Below are 15,439 nucleotides of genomic sequence, written 5' to 3' on the forward strand. Positions count from 1 at the left end.
TTCACAAGAACTGCTGGTGCAATGACAAATGCCAACAGCGTATACTGTCGGCATTTGTCGATGTGCAGCGGACATGATATGCTACATTGTATCATGTCCGCTCGCACTATAATAAATTGACCCCTTCTACTGTTCCTTTGTGACTATTTACAGCTAGATCTTTTCTGCCTTCATATTTGGAGTGCAAGCTCTTCTGCCAAGGTTTTCTAAAGTGTCTAACATTTCATTTGCATCATTCTGCCAAATTGTAGAAAGTCTGCCTGTTCATTTGTCTTATATCATCCTGTGAGTGCACACTCTTATGTTTCCTGCACAGCAGTCTGCTAATGTGCCTGCCTGTTCTTGTGCTTTATATCACCCTGAAAGTGTAAATCTTTCAGTAAAGCTTCTGAGTATCAGCTTATCTGCCAAGCCTCAGAATGTTAGCTCATTAGCCAAGCTTCAGACTTTTATTGAACTTACCAAGCTTCAGAGTGTCAGCTCTTTTGCCAAGCTTCAGTCTTTTAATTCATCTGGCAAACTTCATAGTTTCAGTTCATCTGGCAAACTTCAGAGCTTCAATTCCTAGAACAAGCTAACAGGATTGACAGCTCTCTTTCAAGCTACTAGTTGTGTGTAAGCTACTCTGCCATGCTTCAAATTGAGTAGTGAGGTTCCTTTGTCAACATCTTCCTTTAACATCTGTTCTGGTTCAAGGCTGGAGTCAAGTTAATTGTTTGTCATTCACTTTGGCAGCAAGATATTCAGGCCTTTGTTGTGATGTGTTATCCAGTGTTCCTCTTTGGATTTTTAGGATTTGGTTGAGCTCTGTTCCATTACCTGTGAGTCATTGCCTTCTTCATAGAGACTTTTCTACTACCTGGACCTCATGATCAACTGCCTAAGATCTTCTGAGGGCTCACTCAATTATTGTTTGGCTGAGGTTACATCCTGAATTAATGTATTTTATTGTTGCAAACATATTTAAGATGTTTTTTTGTTTTAAAACTTCTTAATAATTTATGTTAAAGGGACAGTAAAGTCAGAATGAAACTTTCATGATTCATATAGAGCATGCAGTTTTAAACAACACATTTGCTTTGTTCTCTTGGTATCTTTTATTGAAGAGTAAAACTAGGTAGATTCATAAGCTGAGGAGTGTGCATGTGTCTTTAGTACTCTATGGTAGAAGTGTTTTGCAACATTATTTGTAGCTTTGTTATACAATATTGCAAAACACTGCTGCCATAGAATACTGAAGACACGTGCACACTCCTGAGCTTTATGAGCCTACCTAGTTTTACTCTTCAATAAAAGATACCATAAGAACGAAGCACATTTGATAACTGACTAAATTAAAAAGTTGTTTAAAATTGCGGGATCTATCTGAACTAAATGTGACACTTACTTAGCAATCTCAGGCACATTCTTTCCTCTGTCACACACACACAGCCTGTTTCATACTCCATTTCTTTGTATAAAAATGCCATTCTTTTTTTTCCTAAAGTGGTTATCAAACGCCAAAAAACACATTACTTACATACAATAAAACTGTAATCATCACACTTTTTGTAATACATATAAAAATATAACACAAGCGATATAACAGGTGCGCTAAAGATATAAAAACTAAATAGAAAAAGAAATTAATATGTTAGTGTCATAGATCATATAAACGTGTAAACAATATAAATCACAGTCAAGTCCAAAAAAACTTTCATAATTTAAATAGGTAAGATAAAAACCATGGGTTAACGCGCTAGGTGTGTGTCTGCCTATAATGCTCCTATAATAAATAGGGTACCTAGCTACCCCAGATAGATTAGATAGTAGGGTATATTTAGAAGCACACTAAAAAGAAGGCTGGGGCAGAATAAGAGTGAAGTATGTCCAAAGCTCGTGGTTTTACTTCAAATCTATATGTGTATAATCATGTGTGCCCAAGATATCTAAATGGATATAGTATAGGTATAACTGGAACGCGGTATCTTTTAAAATATATTTATCTGTTAAAATATGTTTTGAAACAGAGTACAAATTAACAATGTTATAGTACATAACATGGATCCATGTAATACAATGAGCTATAAATTGAAAAATATAAAAATATATGTAAAGTAGATACAAACAGTACGATGGGTAAAGAACAATACAATAAGATCCTAGAAAATGTATGGACCACGTTAGTGGTATAGTTCAAATAGTCCCAGATAAAAGTCTGTGATAGAAGTCTATGATAAATCCGTGTCAAATCCTAAAGTGATGTCGTGCCAAAAATTGATGAATTCACTGTGCAAAAAATATCAAAAATAATGCCTTAAAACTGGTGAAGAAAGTGCAAAAAGTGGAAAAAATATATAAATAAGATACAAAGATAAAACGAAATTGGGTTATGATTACCCAAAAAGTGCAAAAATGCTAAAGATTGCAAAAATGCTAAAGATTGCAAAAATGCAAAAGTACAAAAATATAAAATTACAAAAGTGTAAAAATGTAAAAAATTTCTTATATTATAATTCCAGAAGTGGATGATAGGGAATCCTACTAGAGGATGTTGATTTTCTCAAAGAAGATCCTCATATATGTGATAATTCTGAAACCTAGAAATAGAAAAGTACAATAGTGCAATAGCGCTAAGGACTAAATAAAAATCAAGAAATAGGCTTTCCATATACTGTCAACGTGTTTCGGCCCTAACCTGGGTCTTTCTCAAGACTAAATATAAATAGGGAATGTAATTTTAAACAACTTCCCAATTTACTTTTTATCACCAATTTTGCTTTGTTCTCTTGGTATTCTAAGTTGAAAGCTAAACCTAGTTGATTCATATGCTAATTTCTTAGACCTTAAAAACTGCCTCTAATCTGAATGGATTTTGACCACTAGAGGGCATTAGTTCATGTGTTTCATATAGATAACATTGAGCCCATGCATGTGAAATTACCCTGGAGTGAGCACTGATTGGCTAAAATGCAAGTCTTTCAAAAGAACTGAAATAAGGGGGCAGTTTGCAGAGGCATAGATACAAGGTAATCACAGAGGTCAACTCTTAAGAATCAAAAAGAACTGTTCAAATCCCAGTAAATGGGAAGAACAAGTTATAGTTATTAAAAACCGATTCCTAGAGAGAGGATACCAAGGAGAGATACTAGACAATAACATAGAAGAAGTTAGAAATATTGACCATAAGAAACTTTTAACTTACAAGGGTAAAATTAATACAAACCCCAAAGACTCAATGCTAAAAATACCTTTTATAACATAATATAGTGAGAATAGATCCCTAATTGAAAGAATCATAAGGAAACACTGTCCATTACTAAAAAACAATGATGTTATATGAGAGATACTATCTTTAAAACCAAGATTTATTTACAGGAAGACCAATAATCTCAAAAACACATTGCCACCTAGTATTCCAAGACTAATGACATATATGGTAGAAAGATCAAATATTTCTTTCCTTGCCCAAGCTGTAAAGCTTGCAAAAATGGCATAAAAAAGATTTTATTTCTCATAATGCAAAATTAAAATATGAAATAAAGGACCTAATAAGATGTCAAACTAGAGGTGTAATTTATGTTATTCAATGCAGTTGTGGTTTACAATATGTTGGTCAGACCTCTAGACAATTAAAAGATAGGATTAGAGAACATCTCATACAGATCAAAAATAAAAATACTGAAACCGCTTTATATAACCACTTCACCACCAAACATCAAGATAATAGCAAGGATTTCAGATATATAGGCATCCAGAAAGTCACCCCAAATTGGAGAGGAGACTTTGAAAAAAGTTATTAATTGCCAAATCCAAATGGATTTTCACCTTAGACTGCTTATACCCGAAAGGTTTAAACAACAAGGAAGATCTGACACACCTCCTAAACATATAAGTAGACATAGGAATACACCACAAACATATTCCCTTAGCCCTTTGCATGTATTTTCATACTAGCTCATAGTAAGGTGATATAACTCATTATACGACCAATCTTATTTTAAATGATATAAATGTGTTCCTATACTAATCTGCTTTTGTGTTAATTTTGCATATATTTAAATGTATCATCTTAACATAATCGGTTCATAAGATTTAGACAGAATCTTTGACCGGATATAAACTGGAACTTATCGAATATTGTGTTTCTCAGAGATGCTATATTTACAGTTATATCATATCCACTGGATTTGACATTATACATCATTGTCTTTATCAATAACCTTGCCATATTGTACCATTCTTATGTAAGAGATCTTCTACATAAGTTTTTTAATTTTGTTTTTTATTTATATATGTTGCTATGCTATGTTACACTAACCTCCCAATGAGATGTATAGATTTTTTATTTATTTTTTTGTTTTCAAACAAGCTTTATTAATAGTATTTTGTCACCAATACAGTAGTAAAAAACATTATTATACAATATAATTCTTTGAACAAGTGGAGGATTGGAACATACAGAAGCAAACAGACTCTGTCAGCCGTTAGTAACATAAGTCAATAGAGAAACAAAAATTAGGGGCAGAATGAATTTCCACCTGACAAATAGGTTGAATGTTCTCATTCCGAAATAATAAATGTCTGTATTAGTCCTTAGTTCCAAACATTTTGACAAAGCTTGATAATTTTACATTTTTAATAGATTTAAAATATAAATCAGTTTCGTGATAGTCAAGTCGGAAATGAGCTTATAAAGTGGGTAACATATCCCCGAACACAGCCGCCCAGTAGTCCTGTATTCTGGGGCATGCCCACCAAATGTGAATGAGCGTGCCAGGGCAACCACAGCCCCTCCAGCATAGGGAGCTCGCTGCCGGAAAGAGTCTATGTAATTTTGCCAGAGTATAGTACCACCTAGTCAAGAATTTGAGGTGGATCTCTTGTACAACCGCCGAAACGGAAGATCGTTTGGTGAAAGTGAACGCTTTAAACCATTCATCATCATCTATTGTATTGTTAAGGTCATTGCACCACATCGACGTGTACGTAGGTAACTGTAATCCTGGTGGCAAGAGCAGGAGTTTATATACCTTAGATATCAACCGCCTAGGCGAAGTGTGTGCCACACAGAGGGCTTCAAATGGAGTGAGCTCTCTGCCAAAACTCTCTCTGCATTTGTGGTGTCTCAGATAGTGTGAGAGCTGATGATATCTGAGCCAGGATTGGAAAAGCTCCCCGTGGCGTCCAGATAACTCATTCAACGTCCGTAGTTTTCCCGCCTCTAGAGCGAAATGCAATATACCATCGCGGAGACTGTAGCTAGTGCCCAGACGAGAACCCAAGACATGATATGGAAGCTCAGGGTTCTCTATGATTGGGATCATCGGGGAGTAGGTCGATGAGATATGGGTGCTAGTGGCAATCAGTCTATCCCATTCCTGAAAGGTTGTGATAGTTAAGTGGTATTTGTGAAAAATTTTGGGGCGGCTCTGTGCGGGGATCCATGCTAAAGCGCCGACGTTAAGTCATTTGAAGATTTGACCGTCGAGCCCAACCCATTGTTTATGTGGCATGTTTTGAGACAACTCAATTAGTCTTTGTAATAGTATGGCTCGTCTATATTTAGACAGATCAGGGAACCCCAATCCCCCCCTCTCTCGAGGGAGGTATAGAGTCTTTCTAGAGACCCTGGGTCTCGTGCCGTGCCAAACAAACTGCTCCAGAGAGCGTTGTAGTTGTACAAGAAAGTCACTCGGTAGTGATATAGGGACTGTTTGCATTATGTATAATATGCGCGGCAGGATATTCATTTTAATCAAACTGATCTTTCCCAGCCACGATAGCATTTTATTTTTCCAGGATGATAAATCAGTAATTAGATCCCACCTCAAAGTTAAATAATTGTTTTTAAAAAGATCAGTCGGGTTAGCAGTCAGGTAAATCCCCAAATATTTTAATCTGGTAGAGGCCAAAGAAATATTATGATTTATTACTAAAGATTGAATATGTTATCTGGGGGTATTAATGTTTAGCATCTCGGACTTAGATAAATTTAGGTGGAAGTTGGAAAGATTTCCGTACAGGTCAAGTTCGCGTAGGAGTTCCGGGACAGAAGTCTCCGCATTAGTGAGGGTATAAAGAATATCATCCGCATAAAGCGCCTGTTTGAATTCGATGTCACCCACACCAACTCCCGTGATCTTTGGGTTCCTTCTAATTGTTTGCGCCAGCGCCTCAATAGATAACGCAAAAAGGAGTGGTGACAGAGGGCACCCCTGCCTGTTCCCATTCGTAATTTTGAAAGCATCCGATAATGTGCCATTCACCCGAACCCTGGCATTTGGGGCCGAGTAAAGAGCGAATGTCATATTTATGAACGAATCCCCAAAATTCATTGCTTTCATGACTCGACGCAGAAAAAGCCAATCGACCCGGTCGAAGGCCTTCTCCGCGTCGATCGAAAAAAGAACCATTGGGATACCCGCGTTTTGAGCATGGCTGATCAGTTGTATCACCTTGTTGGTGTTATCTCGCGCTTCTCGACCAGGTATAAAACCAACCTGGTCAGAGTTAATTAGAGCAGGGCGAAATTTGTTAAGTCTTCTTGCCAGAATCTTAGCAAAGACCTTTATGTCCGAATTAAGTAACGAGATTGGGCGGAAATTGGCTGGAGAGGTAGGAGGCTTGCCCGGCTTGGGTATGATCGCAATATGAGCTTCCAACAATGAGCTCGTAAGCGTGGAGTTATGAATGAGCGAGTTGAACAGCGCCAGCATATGGGGCCCAGAGCATCCAGGAAAATCCCGTAATACCTGGGGGTAAACCCATCCGGACCAGGACTCTTCCCGCTAGGGAAATCTTTTATAGCCTGGGAGAGCTCCTCCATGGAAATAGGGGCATCAAGAGAGTCCCTGTCCCCGTCGTCTAGTTGTGACAGATTTATTAAGGCTAAATAGTCATCTATCTCCGTCTGCCTACATGATGTAGCATTAACCCTGTGTCCATCCTCTTGCATGGGAGAGATATTGTACAACTTATTGTAGTAAGTATGGAAGGAATGTGCTATCTGCTTGCTGCCTTTCAGTATTGCGCCATCAGTGCCTTGTATGTAATGAATATATGATTTTAGTTGTTGCCTCCGTATACTTCTAGCTAATAATTTGCCTGGTTTATTGCCTCTCTCATAATAGTGTTGTTTTGTAGCTATCATTTTGCGGTGCAATACCTCCAATTGATATTTTTGGAGCTGTTTTTTAGTGTCTTCTAAGGTCTTATAGACCTCCTTATTTGTAGGGTCACGCTTATGTATAGTTTCAAGCTGTGTAATGTTATCTAATATCTGTTTATGCTTCTGGTTTTGCATTCTAACCATTCGTGCCTTGTGCTTGAGGAATATGCCACGGATGACGCATTTATGTGCCTCCCAAAAGGATGTTAGTGATGTGTGCAAAGGGTCATTATGTGATAGATAGTCTGAGAGGGAACTCTGCACATCTGCTTTAACTTCTGGGTTCTCTAGAAGAAATTCATCTAGCCTCCAAATATAAGCTGTGGAGGGTATGTCAGGCCATTGTATGTTACAGGTGAGAGGGGCATGGTCTGACCACGTAATTGGGCCTATTGTGGAATTACTAACCATATCCAATCCAACCGAATCAAACAGAAAGTAATCTATACGGGAATACTTATGATGAGGTGGTGAAAAATAAGTGTAGTCCTTATCTGTCGGATGTACTGCTCTCCAAAAGTCATGGAGCTGTAAGTCTGCTATGGTTGTTTTGATAGATTTAATAGTTTTACTAGGTATGCTGGATGAACCATTAGAAGTGTCCATACTCGCATCAAGTGGTGTGTTGAGGTCTCCTGATAGGAAGACCGGCCCTTTAGCTAGATCCAAAACCAGCTTCGCTACTTTTTTAATAAAGTGGTGTTGTTCTAGGTTTGGTGCGTACAGTGTGGCTAACGTCAGAGGGTGGTCATATAGTGTGCCTGTCAGGAGTAAGAATCTGCCGTCAGGGTCTTTCTCAACATGAGTGATTTTTAGAGGGACAGACTGGTGAACCAGAATGCCCACCCCACCTCTTTTAGTGCTACCCGAGGCAAATACTGCCGTGGGATATTGTCTAGGGTTCCATTTTGGTTCTTTGCCCTTCCGAAAGTGAGTCTCCTGATGGAAAATTATGTGACTGTGTAGCTTACTGAGTTCTCTCATAGCTATCGATCTCTTGCCTGGATCATTAAGACCCTTCGTATTAATCGTGGTAATATTTAGACTATGAAGAGTAAATCTGCTTTGCGAGGGGGCCATCTTTATGCAGAGGGAATAGGGACAGACTGGTGAACCAGAATAAGGGGTGGGAATGGAAGAAAAAAAAAAAAAAAAAGAAAGAGAGAGTGTTAAAACTAAATGCAAGTTTTTAAGAGAATAGAAAATAAGAAAGTTAAGGGGTGGGAATGGAAGAAAAAAAAAAAAAAAAGAAAGAGAGAGTGTTAAAACTAAATGCAAGTTTTTAAGAGAATAGAAAATAAGAAAGTTATTACCTAAGAATATTCAAATAGTGAAAGGTAGTGAAGAATAGACTTTAAGATCAGAAAAATAAGAACCTCCGAAAGAAGGAAACAACAACTGCTCGAGCCGTTAAGATAAACCGCTCTTTCAGTTGGAGAGGTAAGATAGGGAAAGTAATCCTTTAGCAAATACAATCTTTATTATATTATTAGAAGTTTTCCCAGACCTAGGAGTTCCCAGGTCGTGGGAGCGTTTTGAATGTGGCACCAGGGGTTAAGGGAGGGGGAGAGGGTCTAAGTAAGGGGATTGATAGGAGAAGTTGGATAAAAGTGGGAGGGGTAAGCGAAAGAGGGAGAGGTTGTGTGGGAGGAGGGGGGAGGAAAGGGGGAGAAAGGAGAGGAAGGGAGAAGGGGGGAAGAAAGTAGGAGAATAAAGGAGGAGGAAAAGTAAGGGAGAAGGGGGAAGTGGGAGCGAGGGAAAGGGGGTAGGGAAGACCAAGGAGGGGAGGGGAAAGATAGTGAGGAATAGAGAGGGGGGTGTAGTGATGAGGAGATGGGGAAGGGGGAGAGAATTAGAGGGGTGCGGGTAAAGGGGGTGGTGGAGGAAAGGGGGGAGTATATATAAAGGAGGGAGAAAGGGGGGGAAAGGGAGGTAAAAAGCGAGAAGGAGGTGGGAAGACAAGAAATGCGGGTGAGAGGAGAGGGGGAGGAATGAGCAGGGGAAACTCAGTAATATGTCGAAAATCATATTCAGAAACAGTGCTTAATTGAGCAAAACAAAAACATATTTAAACATTGGCATTGTTGCATAGATTTGTCCATATCAGTGACACAATTCAGAAACATATGTAAACTTTGATCAATAGAAATACACCAATGGGCATTGAGGTATTAGAATGCACTCTAAACTATGAATGCTCTGCCTGACCCGTAGGGAAGGAATAACCGCATCCTTCAAATCATTTTTTCCAGAAGAGGATACTGAGTTGGGTCATGCTAATGGCTTAGCACACTGTTCCGGAGGACTATGTGTGTTAATGTTCCCTTCATTGTGAGTTAGGAAGGGGGGAAAGGGAAAGGGGGAGTGGTGAAGGGGTGGTGGAAGAGAAGGGAGGGGAGGGGTGCATTGGAGGGGGGTGGATTGGATAGGTAGCAGGGGAAAAGGAGGGGGAAAAGGAGGTAGGGCGAGGAAGAGAGGGAAGAGGGACAGGGAAGCTGGAGGGGGGGAGGGGGGAGGGAAAACAGTGGGAACTTGGCAATATATTATAACTTATGTACTGAGATAATACCTAACTGAGTAAAACATAAACATTTTTAAACAATAACCTTGTTGCATAGATTTTTCTGTGTCAGTGGCACGAGACAGAAACATATATATAACCTTTAAGCATCAGGGATGCAACAATAAACAATGAAACATTAGGAGTTAGTCTGACCATAGGTCCTTACACTCAGCTAGACCTATATAATGAAAAGGGGTACGATCACCTCCCAGATCACTAAATCAGAAGAAAAAAAGGATACAGGACTGCATCATATCTACAGTTCATCAAACTATTCCAGCAGATTGTATGTGCAGATTTTTCACTTTGTTATGGTGTCGATATTGAGCTGTCCGAGTCTACTGCCCGTGGAGTTCTGTTGCTGTCTACTAGCAGGTTGTCTAGGAAGGCCTGGGCGTCAGTTCCAGGACGAAAGATTGTTGTTTCGTTATTTCTTGTGGTGATGATAGACACAGGAAAGCCCCATCTGTATGGAATCTTGTTAGCTCTCAACTTTGCTGTTATGGGGGTCAGTTCCCTTCTCTTCATCAGGGTAGCCGGTGAAAGGTCAGAGAAAATCTGTAGGTTCTCCCCTGCATGTTGAACCTGTTGCATGGTGCGTGCACATTGGAGTATCTCTTCTTTATCTTTAAAATTTAAGAAGCGGACTATTATGTCTCTAGGGGGTGCTTTGAGAGGTGGTTTTGCCCGCAGGGCCCTGTGAGCACGTTCTAATGGTAGTTCAGGGGATGTTGGTGTGTTTTTAAGTGTACGGAACAAACTCTGCAGATACCCTTCAATAGCTGGGGGATGGACTGTTTCCGACACTCCTCTGATTCTTAAATTATTGCGGCGCCCCCTGTTGTCCAGGTCCTCCATTTTTTCAGATAAAAATTGTATAGTTTCAGATTGTTGCTGGATCTCTAATTGCATCTGCGTAACTGAAGTGTTAGTTTCAGCTTGTTTTGTCTCAGATTGCGACAGTCTAGTGTCAAGTGAATTAATGTCCTTTTTGAGATCATTAAACATGTCGCGCATTTCTACTGCATTTCTAATGTCCTCTTTTGAGGATAAATGCTGTAGATCCTCTCTTGTTATATGGTGTGCTGTCTGCATGTCTGTTGTTTGCTGAGATGGCTGTGTAAGTTCAGGTTCCATGTCATCTGCTTGTGCTGGGATGGTCTGTTCAACCTGCTTTAGATATCCACTTAAGGTACGAAGTGGAGTGCCTTTATCTGGTTTATTTAAATGCTTCTTGCAAGGCATATCTGAGTGGTCTCCTGCCTGAAGATGCACTCCTTTTTTCTTTTTCTTTCTCTCTGTGTTATTAAATTAATCTGCCTGTCTGCCCAAATGTTATAGCAAATGGGGGACTCATCAGTTTTTATTTTGTCTTGGGAGCGATGTTTTAATTTTTTATTTTCTATTTTCAGCCCTCATGCACCTCACACACTTGCTGACCTGTTAATAATAAGTACAGAGCTTGAATCTCTTAATGTGTGAAAATGCTATCCAGGGCCACACACCCCACACTTCTTACTCTCCCTCTGTTAATAAGAAAATAAACTTTCAATAGTCCCAGTAGAGCGTTAGAGAATGTTCAGTATTTATTTGTAAAATCCATAAGACAGTAGTATAAATCCAGGTGTCATAAAGGATTTGCTTTTTCTGGCCTCTCTTCTCTTAGTCACTTTTTATGCCCCCTTTATTTATTTATAACTGCAGTTAGCTTGCAAAATGGAGAGCTGTGCTTTGTTGCTATTCGGGATACTGCGATTGTAAGGGAGCAGGTGAGACCAGTTCTAAATTGACAATTATGCCGTGTGATGGGGTGTATGAGACCGTGTCGTCGTTTCACTGCTGCAGTGCTGAGGCGTGCGTGTGCTTATGGCGGAGTATGTATTCTGTGGGTATTGCGTGCGGCTTTGTTATGCAAACTTTCAAACAGATATCTTACCAGATTGCCATAAATGTAGGTAGATCTCCTCACGCTCCTAACTTGCGGCTGCTTGTTTACTGTAGGCTCCGGTCAGATGTACGGTAATCCCCCGCAGTCAGTGCGCCTTCAAGATTTCAGGCCCCAGGCTTCGTGCCAACACAGGCTGTTACAAACTGCTATTTGTAACTGGCCCTTTAAATGGAAAATTGCCCTGCTTCCCTGGATTTTGGAGAAGCCTATTTGCCAGCCTCCTTCCACATGACTATGGCCCCTGGAAGATTGTGCCCCTGAAAACATATTAACTTTTATTGGGTGTGTATGGCCCTTTAAGAACCGTCTGGGGACATATTGTGACTTTGGTGAACAATGCCCCTTTAAGACTATGTCCCCAGACCTGTGAAATGACTTGTCCCTGGCTTTCTCCCACTTGGTTCAGTTTCATTGTGTGCCATTAAGTGCTATGTGACAGACCCTTCAGTCAGAACTACAGAGATAACTTTGTTCAGCTTCAAGAAGCATTCTAAATACAAGTTTGCTGGGATCAGCTCTAATTAAGTTTAGTGATAAAACATTCCCATTGTCTAATCAGACTTCTAGTGATAAGGTGGACTGCATTGTTTTATTGTGTGTAAAATGTTATCTGCTAAAGTAATGTTGTGGCCTGTCAAAGGGAGTGTCTCTCTATCTAATATCAAATGTGTGATGGGGGATTTTATGCCTCCCCCTGAGAGTGTCCTGTTTTGCATGTAACCTCAATAAAAGCAGGCTGTGTGCTCCAGCACTTCAGACCTATGTTGACCCTCTAACTTGAAGCTTTGACTCATGTTTGTAGGATACAGCTTATATCACTACAGGGATTGCTATGTTTTTCATACTCCCTTAGCTACAGGGATTGCTACAGAAGGAAGAGGTTCACCTACTGGAGCCTGGTCGTAGGTCCAGGGCGCAGAGCAGACGGCGAGATACCAGCCCAGCAGCGGTGGTTCGTGGAGTCTGCGTTACTTATGGTGGCTACGCAGCAGTTAGAGTGTCCACGGTGCTGCTGCTCCTTTGGTGAGCGCTAGGAGCATCCTTTTCTATGGTCCAACTTCCAGCCAGCCTGGAGGCAACCGTAACATTTGGCGGCAGCGGTGGGATTGGCGTCCTAGCGCAAGGAGCAGCACCACAACAGCACTGGTATCGTAGGAGAGTAATTGAGGGCAACGCTAGCCACTGCGCAGCGTCCCTACCTACAGCAGCATGGAGCTGACAAGATACTGGTCAGAACCATGTGAAGAGCACCTCAACCGGATCCGTCGCTATGAGGGCGCGGATTTCGTTCCAGAGGTAAAGAGGCGGCTAGTCCGATATGGTCCAGACCCTGCGCAGGAGGTAGACAGTCGCATCATCCGGGAATTGGATACGGAGAACAAAGCGGCACGAGCCTTTGAGCACCAACTGTGGAGTTTGAGGGTATGGACACCTGGTCTCTCTCCCCAGCCGCAGCATGTTCCACAGGGAGAGGAGAGCAGCGACCTCCCTCCCCAGCGGCAGTATACTGTGCAGAGGGAAGAGACAACCGGTCTCCTTCCCCAACCCCAACCAGAGATACCAGAGGCAGCAGGCCTCATAGACTGGTCCTGGGAGGACCCCCAGCAGGCAGGTGGAGATGGGACCGCAGTCTCTCTACCGGCCCTACAGGGATGCTGGGCAGGCGGCCCAGATCCCCAGCGACAGACCCAGCCACAGGGAGGGGAGAGCATTGACCTCCCTCCCCAGCCGGAGTGTGCCTTCCAGGGAGAGGAGACAACCGGTCTCTCTCCCCAGCCGCAGCATGTTCCACAGGAAGCGGAGAGCATCGACCTCCCTTCCCAACGGCCGCCGGAGTATCAGGAGGAGGAGGTAAGCCAATCTCCCCCTCCCCAGCTAACTCCTAACTTGGGCCCAGGGTTAACAGTGGAGATGTTAACCCCCACTGACCCCCACGTTCCCTTTGCCACCGGGCAGGACTATGCCCCAATTCCCCCAGCAGAAGAGCTGGCATCAGGACAGAGCGCTGCTGGCCTCTGCCCTACAGACCCCCTTGTTACAGGACTGGCCTGCAAACCCCTCACCCCAGCAGAAGCGCTGGCACCAGGGCAGAGTGCCGCTGGCCTCTGCCCCCCAAGTACCATCAGCTATTTGCCCAGCTGCACCAGGAAGGCAGAGGATGCTACACTTTCATCCTATAACCTGGAACCTACAGGCCAGTGCTACTTGTTGTGGGGGGGCTGCTTTGCTGCTAGTGTTTATTTGTGGGTGGGTTGCGAGACTAACTTAGGCACTGACCTACAGAAGGTCAGGTGCCTTGTTAGTCTCCCTCCAAAAGGGGAGATATGTTACAAACTGCTATTTGTAACTGGCCCTTTAAATGGAAAATTGCCCTGCTTCCCTGGATTTTGGAGAAGCCTATTTGCCAGCCTCCTTCCACATGACTATGGCCCCTGGAAGATTGTGCCCCTGAAAACATATTAACTTTTATTGGGTGTGTATGGCCCTTTAAGAACCGTCTGGGGACATATTGTGACTTTGGTGAACAATGCCCCTTTAAGACTATGTCCCCAGACCTGTGAAATGACTTGTCCCTGGCTTTCTCCCACTTGGTTCAGTTTCATTGTGTGCCATTAAGTGCTATGTGACAGACCCTTCAGTCAGAACTACAGAGATAACTTTGTTCAGCTTCAAGAAGCATTCTAAATACAAGTTTGCTGGGATCAGCTCTAATTAAGTTTAGTGATAAAACATTCCCATTGTCTAATCAGACTTCTAGTGATAAGGTGGACTGCATTGTTTTATTGTGTGTAAAATGTTATCTGCTAAAGTAATGTTGTGGCCTGTCAAAGGGAGTGTCTCTCTATCTAATATCAAATGTGTGATGGGGGATTTTATGCCTCCCCCTGAGAGTGTCCTGTTTTGCATGTAACCTCAATAAAAGCAGGCTGTGTGCTCCAGCACTTCAGACCTATGTTGACCCTCTAACTTGAAGCTTTGACTCATGTTTGTAGGATACAGCTTATATCACTACAGGGATTGCTATGTTTTTCATACTCCCTTAGCTACAGGGATTGCTACAGAAGGAAGAGGTTCACCTACTGGAGCCTGGTCGTAGGTCCAGGGCGCAGAGCAGACGGCGAGATACCAGCCCAGCAGCGGTGGTTCGTGGAGTCTGCGTTACTTATGGTGGCTACGCAGCAGTTAGAGTGTCCACGGTGCTGCTGCTCCTTTGGTGAGCGCTAGGAGCATCCTTTTCTATGGTCCAACTTCCAGCCAGCCTGGAGGCAACCGTAACACAGGCCCCCACCGCTCCGGATCTTTTTTTTGCGTGCAAAGAGAGATAAACAGGCTAGAAATTATAGAGACCTGTCAGGTAGGATGTTAGTCCAAGTTATCCCACAATTTTTAGGGAAAATAAATTAGGAAAGTGCCATTTTTATATGATTATATTGCTAAAGGATTCAGGAGCTTATTCAGTGCACAGCCATTCGCCTGCGTGGCCAAGCTCCACCCCCCGAGATGTATAGATTTTATTCCCCTTCTTATTTCCATTTTTTATTTCCATTCTCATTATTCAATTTGACCTATTGTATCAAATCTAATAACATTTCATTTCGATACAAATATCAATTTTCAGATTTTTATAATTCTGTACTCAACATTATACTATGATTTATACTAACACAAACTCTTAGTTCTCTGTTTGGAGCTTTTGTTTACCTGTTTGCCCATCCACATATATAATTCCTGTCTAACCCCTCCCTCCCTATTTGAGGTTTTTACGCCCACATCCCAC

This window comes from Bombina bombina, chromosome 4 (assembly GCF_027579735.1).
Source record: "Bombina bombina isolate aBomBom1 chromosome 4, aBomBom1.pri, whole genome shotgun sequence".
NCBI lineage: Eukaryota > Metazoa > Chordata > Amphibia > Anura > Bombinatoridae > Bombina > Bombina bombina.